The sequence below is a fragment of the Colius striatus genome, chromosome 1, assembly GCF_028858725.1.
Source record: "Colius striatus isolate bColStr4 chromosome 1, bColStr4.1.hap1, whole genome shotgun sequence".
NCBI lineage: Eukaryota > Metazoa > Chordata > Aves > Coliiformes > Coliidae > Colius > Colius striatus.
The window spans coordinates 84,485,301-84,511,382 of record NC_084759.1 but is presented as its reverse complement, the minus strand read 5'-3'; the positions used below and the strand labels follow the sequence as shown (position 1 = coordinate 84,511,382).

At 40.2% G+C, this 26,082-nt stretch overlaps 1 protein-coding gene across 2 annotated transcripts in view; it reads left to right on the top strand.

The window, feature by feature from the left end:
* Positions 1-21,628: 21,628 nt before the first annotated feature.
* The window catches only part of TAB3 (TGF-beta activated kinase 1 (MAP3K7) binding protein 3), a 48,538-nt gene continuing 44,084 nt past the window's right edge, over positions 21,629-26,082 (top strand). For both annotated transcript variants that reach the window (XM_061999815.1, XM_061999804.1), the window contains exon 1: positions 21,629-21,979. The gene's annotated coding sequence lies outside the window, so the exon portion shown is untranslated. The remainder of the gene's footprint in view (positions 21,980-26,082) is intronic.

Here is a 26,082-nt window from a genome sequence, read left to right as displayed (position 1 = left end):
AAATGCTCATCTTAATACACCAAAATGAACTCACCTCATAAGGTATTGCTCTTCATTCTTACTTCTTTCCTTTATTTCTCTGTTTCACCTCTTTCTGCATTGTTCTTTGCCTTATGTTTCCTGTGTCAGTATGTTTGATGTCCTAGAGTTTAGCCTTCTCCACGTGTCTATGGTCTCATCAGATGGTTTTGACAAAAGATGCTAAGAGAGGGGCAGCTCAAATGTTTACCTTTTCACAACCAGCTTTATTATGACTAAGATCTGGATAAAGTGAATTGCATATTGGACTCTTTGCCAGGAGTACTTGGGTCAGTGAAGCCAACAGTTTTCATGGTAAATTGAGGAAATTCAGGAAAATCAGTGAGTGAGGATTGGCAGTAAAATAGTGGTCCCTGATAGGGACTGAAGAGGACTGAAAATGCTGCTGCCTCAGAGAACTCCTCAAACTTTCTCAAAAGTTTTTCTTCAATATAGGAAATTTGTATTAGTTTAGCTGTGCTGAATCAGCAACACTCTTACACGAGATAATTGTTTATGCTAATCTCATGACTATTATTCTTTTATAACAGTATTCACACTGGAGGCTACCTAGTACAACTATTTCAGTTTTAATAATAATAATAGTTAAAATTATACAAAACTTGTTTTAGATGGATCTAGAAGTAAGCAAAATCAGCATCCAACATAAAAGGCACTAGTATAATGTAAACTGATTGAAAAACAGATGCTTTACCAATACGCCACACTTGAGCCTCATCATCTGTAATTATGGAGCAAACGCTTCCTACCAAAGCCCAATTTCTGTTATTGTCCAGATCCTTCTTGAGAAAAACCAAAAGCTTAACTGAACTAATGTGTGTTTTCTGTCTTCAGGGAAAAAAAAAATAAGTCTACATTCTCCTATTTCTGACACTTGTGACAAAACTGAAGAAGTCCTGCTCACTAGGTCTGTTTGCAAACATCCAGTGACAAGTATGGTAGCAGCTGCCCTCAAGTGGGACAAAGAATGTTTGTAGTTTTCTTTTACCAAAATCGCTGTTTTAGTTTTACTTAAGAAAAAAAGAATCTGCTCCTGTCTTCAATCTTTTTATCTGTTTAAATAGTAAAGGTAATTACATAAATTAGAGAGAGTGAAAACTCTCTATTCATTCAGGGCTGAAAATGAAGGGAATGAATATTCAAAGCAGCGTGATGTACCAATGTGTAAGGCAAAAAGCCTTCACTCGAACTGAATGAGCTGTTTATCAGCAACATCTTTGAAGTGGATCTTGCTTGTATGAGCAACAAGGTCATTTGCCAACTACTTTTCACTAAAATCAGCAATCAGAAGAAACAGTGAACAACCAGCACCTGCTTCCTACCAGAAGGAAAATCCTGCACACAGAAATCTTTCTCCTCCTAAATTCAGGGGACCTGGACAGCTTCTGTAGGAAATAATGGCATTTCTTGTGAAAGACCAGTTTCTGATAAATTGAGTTTAGGTGCATTCCACTTCTACCTCCACCCTAGGAATTACACATTCTTAAAAGAAAAAGAAAACTTCTTCTTTAAAGAAAAGAAAATATAAAGAAAAAGCACAACTCAGAAACCCTATAGATGGGATGCCTTAGTGGTTTATTACCTAAATCCCTGCCTCACATCACAATACTCAGCATTTTTCTTAGTTTGGGACACAACATTTGATGGAAATATGAATTCACCTGCTTGATCCTACACAAAGAGCACCCAGGCTTTACGATAATGGATGTGGTGTTTGAATGAGGCAAGGTCAGCTAAGCCAGCAGTGAGCTGTATGTTCCTGAAACAGCATGAACTGGAAACCCTCCACAAATTCGTATTTTCCACCTCAGAGGAAAGGACTGTTGCTTTTTTCTCCTTGCACTCTGATTAGTGGTTTTGCTCCAGGGAAGAAGAGTAGGCTGCATGAATGATTTCAACTGACTTGCTTCTGTATCTTCAGAGCTGCTTTGAACAGGTTTCTGTGTCACTACCAGGATGCTGCCTGTATGTATTATAAACTGCAAACTCTCCTGATGGTAAAGTAGATGAGATTTGGGTGGGAACTTCCATGAATTTCCTACAACTGGCTAAAGCAGCTGTTCAAATTACTGTACAATTACTACTGTGCAGTCCCTCTCTGCAACAGTCCTTCTTTGACATGTTAACAAAGTTGTACTCACAGATATACTTTTCATCTTTATTTCAGGGTAACTATAATGGATTTCTTTACATTCTCACAATTTTATCAGGCACTTCAAAATACTTTTAATGACTCTGACAGTAGGAAGAAAAATGCAGAATTTATCTATATTCACTTTCTACTCCTAACTTGATTGAAAGTGTCACCTACAGATAAAAGTAGTTGCCACTGACTTAAATCCTTCTATATGACAGAGTAGATATTTATAGAGATCATTATGCTGACAATATTATCTGTATCCCATGTTAATTCTAGCTTTTTATTGAATCTGAATGTCATTCACTTATTATTGTGCACACAGTTTCTGAAAATGCATTAGTGTTGGATATGCCCATATTGTTTTAAATTAGGGAATAATCCTTTCATTTTAAATGAGGTTTTATTCAATCTAAGTATTACTAGAATCCTCTTTACCCCTATTGCAAAATGCAAAACAATTTTGTCCTTTTTATTTGAAAACTTTCATCTAAAATTCTAAGCTACCAAACATTAATCTCCCGAACAATCTGTTTTTCTTCCTACTGCAATGTTATGTTCACTGTCATTATAATGAATAATCATATTCTTGCCATAATTAGCATTATATTAACATCGTCTTATATCCTCACTGCTAATGCTCTGTGACATTCAGAATACTCCTATTCACTGACAGATAATTTGTGTCACACTGCTTTGTCGAAAATAGTTTTGCTCAGAGTTGTGCTAAACTACTTCAGGATTATTAAAATTAGGCACTAAATTGTCTTTTAACTCTTCTGCGTAGTAGACTGTGTAAAATCCAGGCTGCTTCTTTTCTGTCTAGGTTTTCCTTAGTATGAAACAAAAAGTACCAAACCAGTGTGTGCAGTCTTTTCTGCAGTTTCTCCTGCCCTCTGCTGGAACTGATGTTAGAACAGCTCCAGGAATCTGTTGCCTTCATGATTTTGTGCTTGACTGAAGAATTTATACCCCTCTTTCTGCCTTCCAAGCAAATATTACTATTTATGCCCTTTCTCTTGGGCAGTCACTTGCATTTGTGCAAAGGGAAGACCAAAAATATGCCTTTTTATTTAAAAGGAAATATAAGATAGATGAGGGGGATTAGGTTTCAGTTATTGGCACATTGCTCTGGCAGAGGGGTTGGACTAGATGATCTTTCGAGGTCCCTTCCAACCCTTAAGATTCTGTGATTCTTGCTTATACTTCAGCTTAACTAAGCGTGTGGGCTCTCTGAAATCAACTTCAATGTAGGAGTACTACCAAGTGAAACACTGTATGTTTGCTGTCCAATTAATTATACACTAACTTACATTGGATGGGCTCTACAGGTCACCTAGTGCAAGTCCCTGCTTGAAGTAAGTTCAAAAATGTTGTGCTCAGTGGTACTCCTCCTGGGATGGAGAACACACCATTCCTCTGGTCACTTCTTCTGGTGTTTGGCCATCCTGATGGTAAGAACATCCTCTAATCATTATCTATGAGCTCTCAATTGTCTCATCACCACACTACCCATTTGTCCAGAGCATAAGTCTTCCTCACCTCCTTCCTGGCTTGTCTTTCCTGAAGAGCCTAAACTCAGCTATGTACCACTCCAGTCACATAAGCTATCACACCATGTATGTCCAAATGAAGGCACAGCTCTGCACAGACTTCAATTTTCTCTTGTTTCCCCTGCAGTATGTGTTTATGTACAGGCACTTGAAAGAGACTCTCTCAATGCTGTGTTCATAGACAAGTACAAGACCCTCCCAAGGTGCCTTCACTTCCCTTTAGGTTACAATAAACTTTTCCCAGCTTACCCAATTTCAAGTTGTCCTCACTAGGTTTGAAGACTGCTGAAGACATTCTTGCCACACTGTGTCAGATGGATCCTGCTACTATTTGAAGTCCTTGCTCCTCCAAAACAATCACATGCATGTAGAAGTCAAACTCCTGCCTATGACACCAGCCATGCATCAGGTGTTGATCCACTGGAGGTACCTACTCCTGCCCAAAACTTCCTGCCCTCTCACTGGAAGGACTGAGAACACTACTCGTGCTTCCTCTGGTGCCATACTGCTCATTATGGCTGGTAAAAACCCACAGTTTTTCAAAAGCCCGTCATGCTGTATCCTTTATCAAGTCACGTATGTATACTCCCTTGTGAAGAGGCTGGGCTTTAAAAACAAACAAACAAAACAAGCTGTAACATTAGTGGCAAATTTCCTAAGTATCAGCAAAGACAACAGTATGTTAAATATGATCCTAATTTGTGACATGCCTTTGAAGCTATGCTACATGCTGAGAATGCTGACACCACCCAAATGGCATGTTCTATGCCCTTATCTGCACTGCTTTGCATACAAAATGAATCAACGATCGCTCTCAGATAGAGAATCCAAATAAAAAACACAGAAAAATATATCTAGTCATGCCACTATGTAAATTTTCATGGTAGAAAAGTTTTAGATGTCAAAGGGGAAAAATTTCCATGCCTTAGTTTTGACATGTTTTCAGTTACCTTGAAAGACTCCTAACTAGCATAGCCAGTGAAGTCTTGTGTTTACTCCCTTGTCACGCATAAGGTTGACAATATAAAGTCAAAATTTCTTTCTGTGACTCATTATTGTAGCCAAGTTTAACCAAAAGCATCTGTTCTAATTATGATAGGTATGGTCTTTGCTGCTGATATACCTTTTTTTGCATTCCTGTTGAAGCCACTGGTGAGGATGCTATATCTGTACTTACCCATGCAAATACAATTCCTTCATTTCAGACTAAGTATGCACCTACAAAATGTACTAAAACATTATTTGTCTGATGATTTTTCTTCACCATGATCAACTTCAGTCTGTAATCTGTATATCGTTCTTTAATGGGCTGTTACTTCTTTTCAATTTTGTTTATGCTTGGAAGCGTTTAAGGTTACAAAATAAAATGTTCTTGTCACTAAGGAACTTCTTTTCTAACTTGATACGTATATACAGAGAAGATAGGATAGGATGAGGACCAGACATAGGTATGATTCTGATCTCAGTGGACTAGCAAAAGGTTTTTTTCTTAGCAATTATTTTGGATTTCCAGATATAAAAGTAGAATTTGATCAAGAATATTAATACAGCCTGAGCAATCCTGTATGCTGGCCCACACTTCAGTGGCAAAAGATTCACTATATTCACAAAAGTGAAAAAAAAAGTGAAAGCTTTGATGTAAGATAAGAAACCTTACACTATCAGGAGATAAATGAAAAATGAAGAGAGCTACTTTCTATGTAGAAAGACGATGAAATGACACCAGATGTGGAAAAACTGTATCAGCAAGGAGTCCAGATGTATAGTCTAACATACTGGGGCAAACCACAGAAACTAACACAAAGCATCATTTTCAGGATTTCTAGAAAACTTCAGAATTCAAAACCATACAAACCAGGTCAAAGATTCTTCATACTCTTTTGAAAAGGAGGCAGCTACTGAAGGATCACAGTTACACAAACATAACCCTCTTTAAAAAGGCCCGGGGTGGAGCTAGGAAATTATAGACCAGTTTGACCTTGGTGGTAGGCAAGATCCTAAAGATATTAATAAGAGATGAGATCATAAGGAATATAGACTGTGAAAACTGATTAAATAACATAATCTACTTGGATTTCAAAAAGATATTTGACATAAAACTGCAAAGTAGATTAACGCACAATGGTAGTAAGCATAATATAGGAGGTGTCATCCTTGAATGAGAAACACAGATACATGGACACTATCTGCAACTGCATTCTCAGAGGAAGTATGCTAAAAAGTCAGATTCATTCGATACGTAGGCTGCAGATGTACTACTATCACACATTAAGACTAATTTCCTGTTCAAAGTCTGCTGGTCTCAAAGACACAGTGGATATACTTCGCTCTCAGCTACACTAGTGAAGCCAATTGAGTTGCTTAAGGAATATAATGGCAGAATAGACTGGAACCTATCCTAGGTCTCTTGCCTAGGCTTAGCAGGTGCATTTCCCATATTCTTCTGTTAGAACGAGGTTTTTTTGTTGTTCTTTCCCCTGTCCCCAGTACACTGCATCAGTTTTTAACTTTAGTATCTCATCTACACAGGTGGACTGTTTGCTAGCAGAGATTTACCACAGTGGGTGCTGAAGGCTATATACATTCTGTATCAGGTATCACATTTTCCCATCAAATTACATGATTTTGGCTTGTTGGTATTCCTTTGGATTTACAACAGTGTAGATAAGAGAAGTATTTAAACTTTCTTCTGCAGCACTAAGTCCTTTGATGGACACTTTCAGAAACCTGATTCTGTATACTTTGTATATTTTATATCAATATAAATCCAGGACAAACCAGAGAAAGCCATTTCACTATTAAAAATAAAACCAAAACAAAACAAGCATTGTGAGGATTAAATACATAGTTTGGTCCAGATCATCTGAAAAGCCAATTGCATCAATTACAATGTAGAAGAATTTGGCTTATATAGTTTCTTTACTGCTGATCCCTCGTAATGCCAAAAGGAACTTCCAACAATTTACCAGCGGATGTACATAAAACGTGAATCTACACATATGTTGTTGTAAGGGATGTTGTAAGTTGCCTTTGAAAACCTTGTCAACATCATCAGCTCAGCCTAATACCAGCAACTGCTGTGATAGTCATTCAGAACAGTCATTCCTTTCCCCACGTGTAAAGTTGAAATGGCAAGATAGAGTTGCTGCTAACACTCATGTTGTTACTTCAGCTGGTTATATTTATCTCATTACTACTGAAAAGCTTGGCAGTTTGCTGAAGCATCGTGATGAACCAAACTTAATGACAGCAGAGAAGCCAGCTTTGTTCCAAATTTGTCATGTGGACATGATGCCACGAGCAGTGGGCTGTGATATCAATGAAAGAATCAGAAAGGAGTCAGCTGACTAAGGCAGATTCAGTCACTAAAAACTACCTCACATCCACAACCTGAAGTCTCACTACAGCAAGAAGCAATGATACCACATACCTCTGGAACTAGGAGAGGTTGCTGGCAGAAGTGTCCACAAGTGTGTATACCAAAAGTGGTGACGAATCAGTTCAGCCGGGTAACTGAGAATGAAATTTGACTCGAATCTCTTGACAGCCATGCAAGTGCGAGTCACAATGCCATTCAGATGTGTCGGGCTGGGAGTTTGGTTTATTTTGGTGGGAGTGATATTGCAACAAAACATGTTCTGAATTTGGGTTTGGACTCTATAAAAATCATCATCAGCTCTTGACAGTAACAAAGATCCATTAAATCCTTTCTACATCCTACACCTCAGACAAACACAGTCCTTGAATTTAGCAAAGCCACACAACCTGGTTTGGGAAAGTGCAAATTTCAGCTATTTACATTTACCAATGTACTAAAGATGTTCCCCTTTTATTCGATCTCCATCAGCTGAGAATTTCATGCATCCCTCCCTAAAAAGAAGAGAAAGCCAAATAAATCACATACTGATCCTGCTTCTTATTCATGCCACAAGCTTCTTGTAAAACTCATTATAGGCAGCCTCAAGGCTTACAGTCTATGGCCAATTTCTTGTAGATGAAACACACAATAAAAAAGAACTTTACCTTTTAACTACATCTCTGGTGTTCTTCTTTGTCAGAATACTCACAAGCTGTTAGAAAGAGTGGAATCTAGTTGCCAAGAGACTCTTGGAGACGACAAATAAACAAAACTCAATCTTTCCTCCCTTCAAACATTTTAAATCTCCAAGACAGATCTCTCTCTCACAATGTACTGGAGGCTGGTTCAGCCTCTTCCTTTTCACTGGAAGCATGGCTAATTTCTTTGCTACAATTCCTTCTCAAGGCCTCCTTGACTGATACTTCAAGGTTTTGGTCATTCAGATATGGTGGTTTAGAAAGAACATGGAAAGCAACACACATGTATAGGAACTAATATGACAGAGGGAACTTGGAAAAGATGTAATTACAACACTTAAGAAGGAACCAGTTGCTGCACAACACAATTTAACGGAAGAGAAAACCAAAATCACAGATTTCCTAAAGCACAGAGAAAATTACCACTGCACAAAGAAATGGTACAATATTTATCTACTGTGATCTATCCTAAGACACAGAAATTGAGTAAAGCCAGGAAGAAGGCTTACTGAAATGATCCATGACTATCAAAGGCATGAGGAATCATCTCACAGACACAGAGTACAAGACATTTTTGGAGAGTCATGACTGAAACAATTTTGGTTTCTCAAGCAAGAATGGCCTTTTCTCCTCCTGGGGCAACACAGTTCACCTCTATGTGTTTTCTAAAATGTAATCAAAAGTGATTTTTGACCCTATCACAAAAGCATTTTATATTAGTGCCAAGCTATACTGAGGTTTTTCTTTTTTCTTTTCTTTTTTCTTACATGGATTCTGAATTTCATAGCTATGACTTTAAACCCTTGAGCTTTGTGGCCTGGAGCAAGCAGACCATTCAGATAGCACACAGACAGCATGAAATTGCTTTTGCTCATCTTATTCTCTGCTGGAGCCTCCTGCCAGCTAAATACAGAATATGGCCCATTGTTCCACATTACTTGAATCAGAATTGTAAACTAAGCTGATGTTCACTTAGGAAATATGTTCTTACTAAGAATATGTCTGTTAAAATGTTAAGATTGCAACAACATAAATATGTTAACATGCTAACTACTTTTTGTCTGTATTATTCTTAGCATTTTATCAGAAAATGGGCGCTAATCTTGAAATAGGTTACTTAAATAGCTTTAATTACTTAAATCACTATCATAACTTCTTAAAATTATCCAACTGCATGTTTTTCATGTCAAACATTAGAATACAGTGGGTGCTTATTAGTTAGAAGTGAATTCTGCTGACTAAACCTGCACTCTGTTTTAGATTCACGCAGCAACCTGGCAAAAAAACTACCATGGCTTACTAGGGATAGTGAGAGGCAGAGTTTTTTCACAGGACATCCAGAAGTCCCTGACAAGGAGAACACAAGTGTCAATAGTCTGTGCTTTCTGTAAAGCTGTGGAAAGACCCCTCTGTCCTCACAGGCACTTGTTTCTTTTTGCTAGGAAAGCAATAACCATGGAATTGCTCTCTCTTTGGTGTGCTGTGAATCAATTGAGGGCTGTGTTAGTACACTGGAGGTTCAGCCCTCAGGATAATGTGTTTTCTAAGTCCTATAAAGGGTTTCAGTGAGCAAAGGGTACTCAAAGCTTTGAAGCTGTCTGTTTAGCCTTGTGACTAATTGAGCACCTCACAAAATGAAGGCAACTGAGGGAAGGCAGTACCAATGAGGCATGCAAATTAAATTGTTACAAAGATATGTGTTGAACAACATTAGATAAAATGAATAGCATTATTATGAAAAACTATAGCCTGTACAATTACACAGACTAAAGATGCTTCTAATTATCCAGTGTTAATTATCCATTTAAAATACTTTTGGGAGGATAAGTGACTAGGAAATTTGTTAGGAACTACATTTCTGCTTTTTATTGTTCAGCAAGCAATGGCTGAGCTAAGCTGTATGTTTTGAAAGAAAACTTGGGAGAGCAAAACAAAGGTGTTTTAACTTAACTTGCAAAATAACAGAATCATAGAATAGTACAGGTTGGAAGGGACCTCTAAAAATCATCTAGTCCAACTCCTCTGCTAAAGCAGGTCTGCCTATATCAAGTCACACAGGAACACGTCCAGGCAGGTTTTGAAAACCTCCAGAGGAGACTCCACACCCTCCCTGGGCAGCCTGTGCCAGGGCTCCCTCACCCTCATAGTAAAGAGGTTTTTCCCTATGTGGAACTTTTTGTGTTCCAGCTTTTACCTATTACATTTAGTCCTGTCACTAGACACAAAAAAAAAAAAATGTTGCCCCATCCCTTTAACATCCACCTTTAAAATACTTGTAAGTATTAATGAGGTAACCCCTCAGTCTTCTCCAAGCTGAATGGCCCCAGATCCCACAGCCTTTCCTCATACAAAAGATGCTCCAGTCCCCTGATCATCTTGGTGGTCCTGCGCTCAACCCTCTTCAGAAGTTCCCTAGGGAACTTCTTGAGAGCTGAGGAGCCCAGAACTGGACACAGGACTCCAGATGAGGTCTCACCAGGGCAGAGTAGAGGGGGAGAAGAACCTTCCTTGATCTGCTGGCCACACTCTTCTTGATACATCCCAGGATGCCATTGGCCTTCTTGGCCACGAGGGCACATTGTTGGCTCCTGGTTAGTTTATTATCAACCAGGACACTCAGATCTCTCTCCGCAGAGCTGCTCTCCAGCAGGTCAATCCCCCAGCCTCTACTGGTGCATGGGGTTGTTCCATCCCATATGCAGGACTCTGCACTTGCATTTCTTGAACCTCATGAGGCTCCTCTCTGCCCAACTCTCAAGTTGGTCAAGATCCCACTGAATGACAGCATAGCCTTCTGGTAAATTAGCCAGTCCTCCCAGTTTGGTGTCATCAGTGAACTTGCTGATGGTACACTCTGTCCCCTCATCCATCTTACATCACATGTAAGAAAAACTTTAAACTGTTTCACGATTTCTAGGTGAAATTCAGGACATGGCAACATGTATTAGAAGTGCTCTGGTGCCATTAAAGATACAGAGATATAACTGAAGCAGGTACTCTTCACACTATCTAAAGAAAAAAAATATTCTGTGCAGTTCTTCTTGCCTATGTACAAAACACTACTATTCCAGCCCAGAGCATAGACTTTGACTCTTCTCTTCACTGTTGCAAATTATGAGACATGGTGGTGCAAGGTAGGTAGTAAGTGCTTACACATAACCACATATCAGTGCGGGGACACTTCCACACCTGGCAGACATCAATGTTAATAAACTGTTATATTTGTCTTAGAAATAGTTGCAGAACGAACAGAATTGGGATCTAACAGAACTCAGTAAGATGCTAAGGCCTCAAAGAAAGTGGCAAAAACTGTGTAGGAACAACAGTTTGCACAGGAATAAGGATTTCTATACTATGGCAGTAACCTAACACAGAAAACATAAAGATGAGATCAATGAAGATGTAAGTCAGGAAAAACCCAAGAGTTTGGAAAAAGTTATACATATAAGAAGACACTAGACTGGGATTACCATCTCAATTTTAATTACACTGCTCATCCTGTAAACATTTACTTAAACTGAGTTGACAAAGCCTTCATTTCAGCTGAGACTCCAGATTACCATACTGCATGCATGATGGCAAAAAGATGATCTAATTACAGACTTTTCCTGTTCTTTGGCTACATGGGATCGAACTTCAAGCAATTTAGCCTCTGGTAACCTTGACCTGGAAAACAAGTATATAGCTCTTGTAAGAGATTCTGGGTGGTCACTTGGTTTCAGGGGTATGTCTGCCATAATAAAATCTAGGTAAGACTTTCAGCTTACAATGGCAACAGACAGGACTGAAATGAAAATATAAATGGACAGTGTGAGTTTCTCTTATGTCTGAGGATCCTGCCATTAACAACTAAAAAACATGTCAATGAAAATTTGAACATTGCCATAACTGATGGAAAAAGAAAGCCCAGGGGAAAAAAATAGCTATAGGAAGAAAGATATGCATGTTTCATTGTCTTTCAACTGAGTATATGTTCCTATTCTCTTCTCAGATATTAAAGGTCTGAGCCTATGTACACCAACCCAGGGGGAAATCTTCCAATTATGTTAGATTTTAGTGTGCTCATTTAAAAAAATCACAAAATAAAACCAGATATGGTCGGTTTAAGAGTTAATTTTTATGTTATGTATTGTTACCCCAAAAAATAAAATTATTATTCTGATAACATTTGATTATTGTCCTAAAATCTGCATAATTCTTAAACAAAATCAAACCAAACAACAAATCACACAGCTTTTGCAAGTCCTTGCAAGCTTATTGAGTTCAGTAACGTTTCTGTCTGAGAAAAGCTGCAGGGCTGACAGAATTCAATAGCAGAAACTCACTCCTGTAACTACACCAGCTGCCTCTATGTCCACCTTGGCAGACACATCTTCTGGCTGAAAGGCTGCAATAAGATAGGAAATAGAAGAGAGAAAAATCAGCCTCAGCCTCCCATATGCTGATGGGTCCCAGAAGATTTATGGCATTGCTAAGAAAGGCACAGGGTCAGGAGTCCTTCAAACTCTCCTCGCCAGGGATACTAGTGGAGTTTTGTCTACGCTTTGAGTCTGGCTGCCTTCCCATGCAAACGATGCATAAGGACTAGCTTCTGTGCCAAAGTAAGTACAAATAATTTTGCCTTGACTTGAATGTTAACAAGTAGCAGACCCTCTGTAATTAAGGTTTGAAAGGCAACTTTAAAAAGCAGCTAAACTTCACTGCACTTTCTAATTACTGTAAAACTGGCTTTCACTTGAAATCAGACACAATAGAGCCTGGTAACCACAGGTGACAGTTTTGGAGTGGTGTTCTTGTTTCCAAGAATGAATAACATCATTTCAGCTACTATATTGGTTGAAGGTACATTTTCAAAGGCATATACAGACTCTGAAGCAAAATATTTTCCTGGGGACAAGGTAGACAGAACCATAACTTTCCATACTTGTGGACCATTTGAAGTTTAGTCCTCAATACTAGTGACACCAGCTACTGTCTAATATAAAAAATGTAAGTCACATCAAGAACATCTTTTTGTGTTTTACTGCAATAAAAGATCTTGTTTCTTCTACACAGCTATCTGTGTTTGGAAATGAGAAATCACTTTACATATAACTGAAAGTGTGTGAAAAGAATAACTCTAGGAAGAGACCGGAAAACATGACTGTTTATAATGACAAGTTTGTTCACTGTTTCATCTGGCTCCCTGATACTACTTCTTTGAAATACTGAGTATTCACTTTCTCTCCTCTATTAGTTTCAATGTAGTAATGAATGTTTTCAGTCTTTTAAACTCACATTCACTGTGTTTACTATTGTGTTGGCACAGACTTGGACATGAAGGAAAATATATTGCTTGGAAAGTATATTCCATTTCTCCCATAGAAAGCTGCATGTCAGATTAAAGGGTTATTTAAAAAAGGTATTAGTTCCCTGAGTTATTTCTCTCTGATATACAGCATTCATATTTTCATTTCTTTTTTTCCTTTCCTTATTGTGAACTTTGCTTAGCTTCTTGAACTACTGGCCTGAAGGAAACTATCCACCCTAAATTTGCCTGGTCATACAACTCAGGAGAATTGCTACAATTCTCTTTTCTTTCTTTTGCTTGCTCTTATTCCTGCAATACCTGACAGAAGGCTAGTCAGAACTTGTTTCTGTGCTCTGCTCACCTGTGTAAAGAAAAATACATCAGGCTGGACTACAACAGCCTTGAACAATACAGAACAAATGTATCTGAGCTATGTGTTTTAGAATAGTTGCCCAATTTATAAAACTCCAGTTTTATAAATAATACTAAAATTTTGTATCTAAACTGTTTAATAAACAGCAACAATTAAGTTCTTCCTTGGTTTTGGAGACTTTTTTTTTACATTAAGGAGAAAATGGTGGATTAAGTTTAAGGCATATTTAGTCTGAAAGAGTGTGGAAGGTAGTGAGTCTTTATTACGAGCATCTTAGTGAAAAGACTTTTCCATAGATAACCTTGGAATTTGCAAAAATGGTGAACATTCATCTAACTCTGCCTGGTGACAGCAGTGTTTATTTCCAGAGGCTGTATATTAGGGCCTGTAACTAGCTTTTGCCAACCAACCAGTGATCTGGATCAAAACAGAATTATAGATACTTGTTGTTGTGTGGTTTGATTCATTAATTGCTTTGAAATTATTGCCAAGGAATATTTAGCAGCTAGCAAAAGTATCTTGGTAGACAGACAAACATTAGGAGAAGTGATTTATTTTTTTTTTTTGCATCAGCTCTCTTCACATTTCATTTCAGATGGGGTAAACCACATTGGAAATGTTGGAAGCACCTGATACTATTCACCACAGAGACAACGCTTTTCAGCTAGCTGGAAGTGAAAGAAGTCCCACTTGGAAACTAATGCAACTCTGCAAGCAAGTTTACTAACATCTCAAACAGCACATATGACCTGTTATGACTTTGATAAACAGAAGCTGTATGCCCCCAGTCCTATGTAAGACGTGTTTGTAAGTTAACTCTGAAAAACCTCATTGCTGCATACAACAGTTTGTAGTGCCGAGGCTGCAAAAGGACACAATATTACAAGCACTGAGGTCATATTGTGCACTGTCCTCAAGAACCACCAATGCTATCTCGTGCTTGTGCACGTGCTTATATTATTATTAGAACTTTACAATATTCATGGATGTCACAGACTGCTGAGAGTTCAGTGCTTTAAAGATTACTGTCCTGAGGTGGGAGATTGGAACAGGGAACGTCGTCACAGATGTCTTCAGAGTTAAGTGTTAGTTTCTCAAGAACTGAGGGAACTGTTTCAATACAGTGTCGCAGCACAAGATTTAAAAAAAACGTTTTGGCCTCAATTCTTCCTGAACTATAAGTGTTCTTCAAGGATTTCACGATTTCACCCTTTCTCCAAAAGTTGTTCTGTTGACTTACAGAACTACTATGGCTGTAAAGTGTTTCGCACCTTAGTTCTGCAGTACTAGTAAGATAACCATAAACTGGAAATCAATGGTCAAGACATTTTAAACTTTTTAATTATGGGGATCTGCCTTAAAGCTTCCTTTTCAAGGTCCAAGAAGCTATAAGCTTTTTTCCAGAGACTTGAGAGAAAATCGTGCTTTACTACCTAGCAACGTGTGCATGTTATAAATTACGTTAATCTCTGGCTACTAACCCAGTCTATGTACCGTGGCATCCCTGCAGGTTCCATGCAGATGTGTCCACAACAGGAGCTGGCTGCAGTGTAGTTGGGCAAACTCACATCAACTTTCATCTAGCCAGAAAGAGCAACAGGAGTCGTACAGACTCAGCAGCACACACTTTTTCACCAACTATGCAAACCTGCAGAAAACTCTGCATACATATATTTAGAGACAGAGAGATATATACATGAAATTTGTGAACCTTGACTAAAACCTATAGTGCTGTGTTTTCATGACTATTAACTTGCATGCTAGCTGGATTAAACTTGGTCTGGTTATGTCCTATCATTCACTCAGTAAAGATACTGTTAAGCGCCAGCTCAATAGGCTGAATGTTAACAATGTCTTCCGCTCATCTTAAGAGTTTCTGAAGCAGTCTTACTGCTGCTACAGAATATTTCAGTAGGGCTGAAAGTAAACATGCCATAGGGGGCTACAAAATACAATCAAAACAATCACAGAATGAGATCTATTGTATTTTAGTAAGTGAGTAGGAAACTTCCCAAGCATCATATAAGTCTTTGGTTTTTATTTGTATTGTGCACAGTTGCAACTTTCTGTAACATTACAGAACATGGTTTGAAAACAATTCTCTGTTATACTTGTGTACCCTTCCAGGAATGTAACAATGGGTATTAAAAGGAAGTATTTGCATCACAATCGAAACATGCTACTCCTGCCCTCTGGAACAATCCACACAGCTCTAACATCCTTTATGTCTCTCTTGCTCAACAGATAAGAGCAGGAAAGCAAGCAAGCAAGCAACATTTGATCCCCAGGCAGTAGTTTTCTCTCTGTATGTTACACAGAACTCCTATGTACTTCCATAAGGATGAGCATTTTGTTTCTACAGATTGGATTTTTCTGACCCAACTATTCTGACTGCTCTTACTAGCAACCATGTAGTAATCTGCTAACTGCTCATATTCCTGTTAAAAGGATAAGCTGGCACAGAGCAATGACTAGGCCACTGACAGTATGTGATGATGAGTTTAGACAAGCGGTCAGTGCAATTCAAAAGTACTATCTCTTTCGAATGTCACACTTCAGTGTAAATCTGGCAATATCACCCTGATACTACTAGATCTAAATATAAGAATTGTGGCAAAAATTGTTACTGACATCTTGAATGGATTGCAAGCCACCAAATTATCCTAAGAAATGCACATGAGATCCTCTGTCTTCTATAACTTATAATATTTCATCCCAAACAATTTCAAATCCTTTACCAGCAATATTACAAATCACATACTCACCAACCTAGATATTTCTATATAACAAGCGTAGGTTGTAAACAGTAAAATGGATTTACACTATAGTCATTGTGTCCACTACGGAAGTACGGCCACACCTAAGATAACAAAGGACAGCTAATTTTATAGAATACAGTAGTCTCACACAATAGCATTGGCAGAAGGACCAAATGACATCATTAAATTCCTTCTACCAAAGGGAAACTTGAGCTATTTAGAAACTGGAATTATTGAGAGCACCAAAGTGCAAATTGCAATGAAAAAATACCCCCAAAGGAATCAATGATACACACCATCTAGAAGGTAAATAGTTTTCATGTCACTTTAGGAAAAAAAACTCAAGAAAAAAAGACAAATCCTCTTTGAACTGTACCATTAAGCTCTTTGAACCCTAACAACAAAAATGCATGCTCATAAAGACATACATTGAGCACATCTTTTCACTTCTCTCACACCACATATCCCATTCAAACATTCAGAAAACATTTATGCCATGACACTCCATATGTTATTACTAATTTGATTCACCAGTCTTTCAGCACCAAGCAGCTCTAGTTACAATGACGATGCCAGGACTACAGCAGTTAAGCAAGACTCTGCAAAGGAAAGCTAGAGATTTTTTCATGAGTTTTTAGGCATGCTTATGGAGAATCTGCTTTTCTGTGGAATCTAGCTCTTTCAAGTCACAGGTGAGAACTGTAAAGCGGCAAACAACTATAGCAATTGCAAGAAGAGAAAAATGGGCACTGCTCTATAGCTTTTCTGCAAGGAGACAGAAAGCCAACTAAAAGGTGTACATCGGCCCTACATCTACTGCTCTTCCCAGTGTCTGCGTTGTACTCTGTGCCAAATGACCACTCCCCAAACACCAGCAGAGTCCTGTCCCTGTGTGCTAGACCCACAGGATCTGAGGACTCAAGGCACACCTTGAAAAATATGTGGTGTATACACCGATGCTATTGTAGTGTCGTATATCTGAAGTGGAGACCACCAGACATCTAATACAAAATAAAATAATAAAAGGGAGAGATAATGGCTTCTCATTTACCAGACACAGATGCATACGGGTTAGGGGTGGATGTGGCACTGCTAGACTAACTGCTGGACTGGATGATCTTAAAGATCTTTTCCAACTTGAACAATTCTATAACTTATAGATCTACCAACAGGCTCCCCAAACTGCGTTAGGTAGCTCTTCAAAGGGTAATACTAACTGACTGTTGCTTAGATTTGCACTTTATAAGGCAGAAAAGATTCCACTTTGAGACAAAGTAGGAACACTCTTAGGAAACTTTTCCATTTTCTCAGAGGTTTACTTTGACTTCTCAGTTTCAGTATTGCTGTGTTTGCCCTTAAGTTTCAAGATATCTTCATTTTGAACTCAACTTCTTGATCCATGATCCACATTTAAACAATAAACATCTTACACTGTTGTCTACGAGCCACAAGGCTGACACCAATTTGAAAGGGAAAAATAGTAGAGCCAAATAGCTCTACCACAAAAGGAAAAGTACGAAGGGTGATGCATTAGGTCCAAAAAGTTTTCACTAAATTTGGAATCTAGTAGAATAATTGTGCTCTAGAAATTGTTTTTAGGCCACAGAATTCACCTGAAGATAAGGAAAGGCCAAGGATATGTTCCTTAAAATGTAATAAAAGACAGAGAAGCAAGGCAGTCTTTAGTAAATCCTGTGTCATTGCTTTATAAGAGTAGCTAGATGCTTTGATAAGTTTGAACTGATATATCAGAAGTTTTATTTAATTCTGTAAGCAGAATTAAAATTGCTATAGAAAGGCTGTCCTTCACTGTGAGCTCTGGTTCTACAGGCTTCCACCTGAATCACTCTGCTTAGACCTTTGAGTGTGAAACTTCTTGCATGCAAGAAAATGATCTCAGGAGCCAGCAGGATCTGACACTAACACTAGGTATTAACACAGATCTATAGATTAATCTGCTTAGACTTCATACCAAGATAATTTCCTTCCAAATGGAAAATTCTGTGAAAATAAAATGGTACCTCCTTAGTCTAGACACACATTCCTGGCTTTTTTATATAAGAAAAAACTATTTCACTGTGAGGCTGATGGAGCAGTGCCACAGGCTGCCCAGAGGGGTTGTGGAGGCTCCTTCCTTGGAGGTCTTCAAGACCCGCCTGGACGTGTTCCTCTGTGATCTGATCTAGGTGAAGCTGCTTCTGCAGGGGGGGTGGACTAGATGATCTCTAAAGGTCCCTTCCAACCCCTACCAATCTATGATTCTATGTTAATTACTTCAAGTAAATAAAGACCAAATAATGTTACTTCTTTTTGTAACTAAGACTAGGGCAAATGGATTGATATTGTATTCTACTTTATGTACCACCAAATAAAACCATTAAGTGTATTTCCATGAAAAAACACACATTAGTGACCACAAGGTAACAGGGAAAAAATAATTCAGTTTGGCTTTTTAGAGTCAAGACTCAGTTTACATCATTTACATTGAAAAATTACACTTTTGATTTGTAAATGGAACTAACTCTGCATAGGAACTATTCAGACAGAAAACAAATGTCATACTAGTGGGATATTTTATCAAGATACTTTTCTGGCTGCAATTCTTAGGCACAAACATGCAGAAAATTGCTTTCTTCCAAAATAGGAAAGTGGGTCTCTTAGATTGCTGTTCATAAAGAGAAAAGGCGAGCAGAAATAACTACATTTTTGTTCCGCTTAAAAATGAATGTACCATGGAATTTAAATCCTAACCTGAGGCCTTTCAGAGATGGGTAGTAATAACTGCCATAAGCATTACATTTAAAAATAAAAAAATAAATAAAAATCACACAAAACCTGAGGGCATTTTCATCTAGAAGTTATTACAAAACTGGATTTAGCAATGAATTTCATTCTACTTTGAGTTACCGTCCGAGCTGCAAGCATTGAGGTCTATTTTTCAAATTTCTCATTGCATATATTGCACTTTTTAAATAGAGTAGTCAGGCATCTCAGAGCCCTGTCTGATACACTGGTTCTCACACAGCTAAGAACTGCCCTGATTACTCAATGCCAGTTCTCCTTGTTTCCAGCTGCTAAACCCCATAAGGAGCAGCTAAAAATACATTAAATACTTTCCTAATATTACTTTTCCATATAATCAATTTTTGTGGTTGTCATATGGATAAAGGGAGACAGAAGAACTGGATCAGCAATAAAATGAATTCCTTTCAGAAATGTGTTCAGCAAAGTGAAAAACATGTGCAATCTCTGATTTCTGGGGTAATCAGGCACCTAATAACCCACAAGGAATTTCTCCCTCAATTCTTGGGCACCTCACTAGCTCTGCTATGATTAACTGTAAAGTTTCAAGACTTTAAAGATTAATTTGCCAGTAGCACCATTCTGCTCTCAAGACTAGCTAAGGGCAGATGAAAAAAATGCAAAGTCTCTACAATTTCTGTTGGGTCACACTCCTGCTTTGAAAGCAGGACAGGTACAGATAAATCAAGCAATTCCTAAGTGACAGCCTTCCACTACAGTCCATTACAGAGGAAAAGCATCATTTCCACACAAAAAGTAAAAGAACTAGCTGCTGCTTAAATTAAATAGAGCCAGGAAGCTTAGTTATTTGCTGCTACACTGGCTAGCTAAGACAGCCTGCAGTTTAGAGAGACAGTAAGACAGAGCAGAGAAAAAGTTTAACTCAGATGTTGATTTGAAAGATGTGGAAGCAACAAATGCCATGTTCGTAAGGAACAACAGCTACACAAAGGGCCTTTTCTCACATTTTAAGAGACACAATCTAGAGCTAACGAAGTTACCCATTGGGCCCCAAAGCACACATTTGTATTTAGAAATTACAGATTTTTACTGATGAATGTGTACTTGAGCATCTTGACATTAACTCCAATCACAGGATAATAATCAGCCTGTTAGGTAACAGTACTGTTGCACCAAGATCCTGTTTACTTCTGGTTTTGCATCTTGTCTCTCCAGAAATGCTAGTCAGGTCTGGCTTGTTTCTGATGTAGTGATCAGAATACAGGAATTCCTTAATTAACTTAAAAACAATATCTGACACAAGAGTCAAGGCCTGTGCATACAGCAGATGATGTGAAGAGTCAGTAATGGCAATACAAGATACAGAGTCCCTCCTTTCATGTATTCACCCAGTATATTCCAGATCTCTACCACAGAGTGACAGAAGGTTGCTACAGGAACTCAGCATCTGCTCCGATTAATTTCTTTGCAATGGTGTTTCTGTGACTCTGATAAACAGCACTAAGAAGAAAAAAAAATCTATGTAACACGGATGCTAGCTGAACAATGGAAAATATTTGAAGGCAGAAACGAGTAACCCAAATGATGGTCTTCATCATTTGGGAGGAGGGGCTTTAGATCAGGTCACACAGGCAAACAAAGCAGCCTAAAATATCAAACTGAGGTCCAGTCTGCCGATGAAAAATCAATGTACGCCCACTAAACCATCTGCAGGACTCTGCCTTAACAGGAAGATTTCAGCCTCTGTTGACGTCAACGAAGAGTCCACATCAGATCAATCTGTATTATCACAACTGCCTGCAGTCTGTCCTGCAAACAGAGGCACATAAAAACATTACTCTGAGTGACACAAGATAAACAGAGCTTAGGGTGGGAGCGGAGCACTGACTCACTTCTATGCCAATAGCCTAACCCCAGCTACACTAATACAAAGCATGAAGCATGCTGCAAACTTTGCAGCCGCACACCTTACTGCTGCTGGCAACATGCAGAAAACAATGCCCACAGGCTTCTGTAACTGCCACAACTTCCACAACTGCATGCTCATGAAGAGGCGTTTGTTGCTTTTTTTTTGTCACAGGGGAAGGCCTTATACTGGGACACTTGCTCCCACCTGCCGCCTTTTGCTTCAAGAGCGCGGGTGCCCAAGCCTGGCTCAGCCTGGGCCAGGCCGCAGGCTGCCGCACGCCGCGACGAGACAGGACAGACCGGGCCGGCGGCCAACCCGCGGCTCCCACTCGCGTGGGCTCAGCCACACGCACGGCTCTGCTCCGCTGCCTGTTCGTGCTCAACGGCCGGCCGGCTGCGCGCTGACGAACCCCCAAGCGCCCAGGAGCCCAGCCAGGCTCAACAGCCTCCAACGAACCGACACCCGCTCCGAGAAACCTGCTCATAAAAGAGCTACGAAAACGCCGCCGTGCGAAGCTGGGAGGCGGGAAGGAGGAACGCAACCTGCCGCCGCAGCTAACCACTCCGCCGCTCTGCCGTTCGCCACCCGGCGCGCCCCGAGCCCCGCCCCCGCCCCGCCGCCGAGTCTCGCGAGGGCGGGAATAGCCGGCGCGCGGGCCGCGCCATGTCGGAGCCTGGTCGGCTGGGGCCGGGCCCCGCCTCCTGCCGCGCGCCCGGCGGCCTCAGCGCCCCGCACTGAGCGTGCGGCGCAGCCCGCCCATCCCGGAAGCGTTTCCCGGCTGCTCGCCGCGCTCCAGGCCCCCCCTTCCCCCTCTCCCTCTCCGCTTCCCCCCCGCCCCTCCTCGCCGAGACCCGGTGCCGCCCGGACAGCGCCCCCCCGCCCCGCGCGCCCTCACCGGGGGGGGGCACGCACTTCTTCCCCCCCCCCCCCCCCCCAGCCCCGCTCCGCCGGCTCGCGCCCAGGAGGAGCAGGGGGGGCCTCGCGTGCCGCCCCCCTTTCCCCTCCGCCAGCGGTCGGAGGCCCGGGGCAGCAGAGCAGAGGGGCCGGGCGGGCAGGCGGGCATGCAGCCGCCGCCGGAGCCGAGCCCTCAGCGCAGCACGGTGAGGGGGCAGGCCCCGTGGCCGGGGTCGGGGCACGCAGGGGAGGTGTTTTGGGGCTGAATGTGGCAGCGGGCAGGGTTGCCTCGGTGCTGGGAGAGGGAGGTTCAAGACGGAGTCGGGGGGATGGTGGTGGTAGTGACACCTCCGTGACCCTCCCATGTTCCGTCGGGCGGTGGGGTGACCCTTACCCCACACACAGCCCCCCCGGCCAAGGGAGAGGCGTGGTGGGTGTGGGCTGGAGCTAGCAGGTCCTCGTCGGCGGTCCGCGGGGTGGACGGGCTGCCTCGGGGGAGAGGACCTCGGAGAGCCCGGCGGTGGGGGAGGTTGGCCACTGCGCTGCGGCGCGGGGGCAGGGGTGTGGTGATGGGAGAGGGCTGGTGTTGATCCCGGAGCTTGTTTTGCTGCCACACTCCCACGCACTGAGCAGAGAAAACTTTGGTCTTTGTGTTTTGGAGCCCTTTGGCTGGCAGGTTGGCTGCCCCGGGGGTCCTATGCGGATGCCCACTCAGATGGGGCTGTGGTGTGTACTGGGCCACAGATGCTGCTCATGCTGTGTAACTAAAAAGAAACCGAACCAAGAAAACAATTCACAGGTGAAAAAGCTGTCACTGCTTCTTTGACATGTTGACTGCAGTATGATGATGCTGCTATTGTGGTTTGGCTCTGGAGGGAGAAGGCCCCCATAGATAGCAAGGCCTTATTTATTCTCTGCACAGAGCCTTGTCTTCAGGTCAGATTTGACACTTTGTATTGACTGTTGGGAAGAACGTCTTGGCTTTTATTTTGGCTTGTTTTTTAATATAGGTGGATATGATGGAAAGATGTTGCTCTTATGTATGGCTTGATACTGTTCCAGTGTTAGCATTTGACTGTGCAGTTGGTGTGTTTTCTCCTTGTTCAAACATGACTTGTAATGTGATATGGGCTATTCTTTTCCTTGCTTTAGCAAGGAGAAAGTGAGGGGAATTGCTTAGGTAGCTTTGGAGTTTAGTAGAGAGTCCTTGTCACCCAAAAAATGGAATGGCCCAGGTGTGCCACACTGGAAGGTAACAGAAAAACTATGTTCGGGTAATTATGCATAAATTATCTTTGAGAATTTCAGTAGTAACTAATTTGAAGATGCTATTAGTAGTCTATTTATATATCTGTAGTTGATGAATACAGTAAATCTTAGCTAAAAAAAAAGCTAAGAAGATAGATGTTTCTAATGGTTTTATAATAACTGCATTTCAAGATTTTTTTCAGCTTGATGTTGTACAGTAGCTTTCATTTTCTTCTCTCCTTCTGTTCTAGATAAATATTGAGAGTGGATAGGCCAACCCGTCCTGCTGATATATTGATAGGCATCTGTTATTTTTAGTGCTGGTGTTCACTGTTACAGAATTGAGTGGTAATAATTTACAGGCCTACATTCTCTAACGGGTCCACTTGACCAGGTCTGTTTCCAGAGGACTTGATATGAAAGAACTCTTGAAACTTACAGGTAAAGCCTGCCTGGTCAAAGGTCAGTGTCTGTTCTGGTAGCTTTAATTTTGTTTTTCAGATCTGTGAGAAGAACAATACTTTCTTCTGCCCCTTTTCAAGTGTATTTTCAGTTGAACATATTTCATGTAAAAAGAAGAAATGTTAAATTCATTTCCTCTTAGTAGTGAGAGAGGAACAGGATTCTTAAAAATAAAGTATTTCACAACATTTGTTAAAGCCTGCTCTTTGTCCTGTCTTGTGAATGGTGTCAGTTGATAGCAGCAACCTGAAGAATGCCCTGACAGCCTTTATTATGTATAGATAGACTGTCCCAGTTCATCCATAAAATTGCTAATGTATCAAATTTTACACATATTAGTAAAGAATAATGAAATCCTTTACTAATGAAATCCTAATGAGGAAAGGCTGTGGGAACTAGGGCTGTTTAGTCTAGAAAAGAGGAGACTGAGGGGGTATCTTACTAATATTTACAAATATCTAAATGGTGGGTGTCAGGAGGTTGGGGCATCCCTTTTTTTGATGGTATCTAGCAACAGGACAGGGGGTAATGGGATGTAGCAGGAACATAAAAACTTCCATTTAAGTATAAGAAAAAACTATTTTACTGTGAGGGTGACAGAGCAGTGAAACAGGCTGCCCAGGGAGGATGTGGAGTCTCCTTACTTGGAGGTCTTCAAGACCCACCTGGACATACTCCCATGTGACCTGATCTAGGTTGACCTGCTTCTGCAGGGCGGTTGGACTAGATGATCTCTAAAGGTCCCTTCCAACCCTATCATTCTATGATTCTATGAATTCACCATTTAAGCCTGCCTTTAATCTTAAATCTTTTAGTGAATTGGGTGTGATGGATACTTATTATGAAAATATACTTTTATGATGTATTTTTATCTGGCTTAGGTTGTAACCTTTACTATAAGTGATTGCAGATAAATGTAAAGGACATATTGTGAGATCTGTCTCCATTCTTCTTTTTTCCTCAATCTCATTGAGGCTCCATTAGTCATGATCTTGAGGAAGGACAAGTTGAATAGGTGTTGTGAAAACCTGTCTTCTTTTCTACCCTGCTTTGGTAATACATCTTGCTGATGTCTATCCATTGAATTACAGAGGAGTATTGTTAAAGGGTAATCCTAATGGTAAAGGAGTCCTTTCAAGAGAATACATTAATATGATCCTTAACGTAATAGTGTCTTTCTGTCCCTTCTCAAAAGATATGTAGTGCTTAGGTAAAATTAAGTTTTGGGTTGCAGTGCTCTGCAGATGCTTTCTCTGGACCTTAAACCTGTGTTGATTCATTTTGTATGTATTTTTAAATAGCATTAGTAGCCTCAAAGTGTGACCTGCAAAAAGATTCTTGGTTAGAGTCAGTTACATGTTTCTTTGTGTACCCAAGTACATAATAAATATGAAAATTAAGATGATGCTTTACTGAGTTATTTTTTCAGAGAGATGTATCTAAAAGTGGGATGATTGTGGAGATCTTTACTTCTACAACACAGTGTTTTATCAGTGTCACCCAAAATACAGGCAAAAGCCTTTGATTTACTTCTTTGCCGTCAAAGATATAGAATCATAGAATCGTTTCAACTGGAAGAGGTTTTTAAGATCATCAAGTCCAGCCTTTTTCCTAGTCCTATCAACCACTAGACCATTTCCCTAAGTACAATATCCCCGTCTCTTAAACACCTCTAGGGAAATTTGGATATTGGGATATTTTAGTGATGATCCAAGCATAGAGTGATAAAATCTTGTACATTTTAGATAATGTGAAGTCCACCATGTATACTTAGTCATCCAATTCAACTATTGAATAATACTTTTTGCCTTAAGAGTGTCTGTAATGCTCTTCCTTCTGCTGCTGTGAGATAAAATAGGCACAGTGCCTTATACAAAGCCTCAAACTTTTTCATAAGCGTCTTTTGGACTACTTTTGACTGCAAATGTTTCAAGTTACAAGGTACAAATGTATGTGACTTCTGGTTTTGCAATAGTTTTTCCTGTCCTTGTTACTGTCTTTCCTCAGAGTAACAAAGGTGGAAATTGGTGGTGCTGCCTAGTGCACTAAACTGATACTAGGGAACTACTTTCAAGTCGCCACCAGACTTTTCTGGTATTGTCTCTTTTTTGCAAGCCAGAGCTATCCTTCAGTTATTTGTATAATGCAGGCTTTATGTAGACTTTTTTCTGCATAGGCATAAGAGACTAAATTATGATCTGAAAGGCAATATTAGCTGTCAACTTGTGAAAGACCAAGAATCATTTTGTTGCAATTGAATGTATGGTGATGTCATGGTACCAATTTGCATGTCTGAAGCTTTCTTTCTAAATGGAAAGGTGAGTTTTGAAATACCTGTTTTGCACTCATGTATGCAAATGCTGAAGGTGTTAGTTGAAAACATTTCTGGAATAGATTCTTGTGCTCTGCCAGTCCTTCAAATATCAGTCAAAGTTGGCCTTCGAAGGGCTTTCAAATTGTCAATATGATAGTAATACTTCAGTAGTGTCTCCACCTTCAGAGAAAGAGTGTAATTCTGAACCTGATAGTGTAGATGGTTCTGTGTCACTGCGTATCTATTCTGAGCATCTCTTTTGTGTGGAGTGGATAGTTGGTCAGC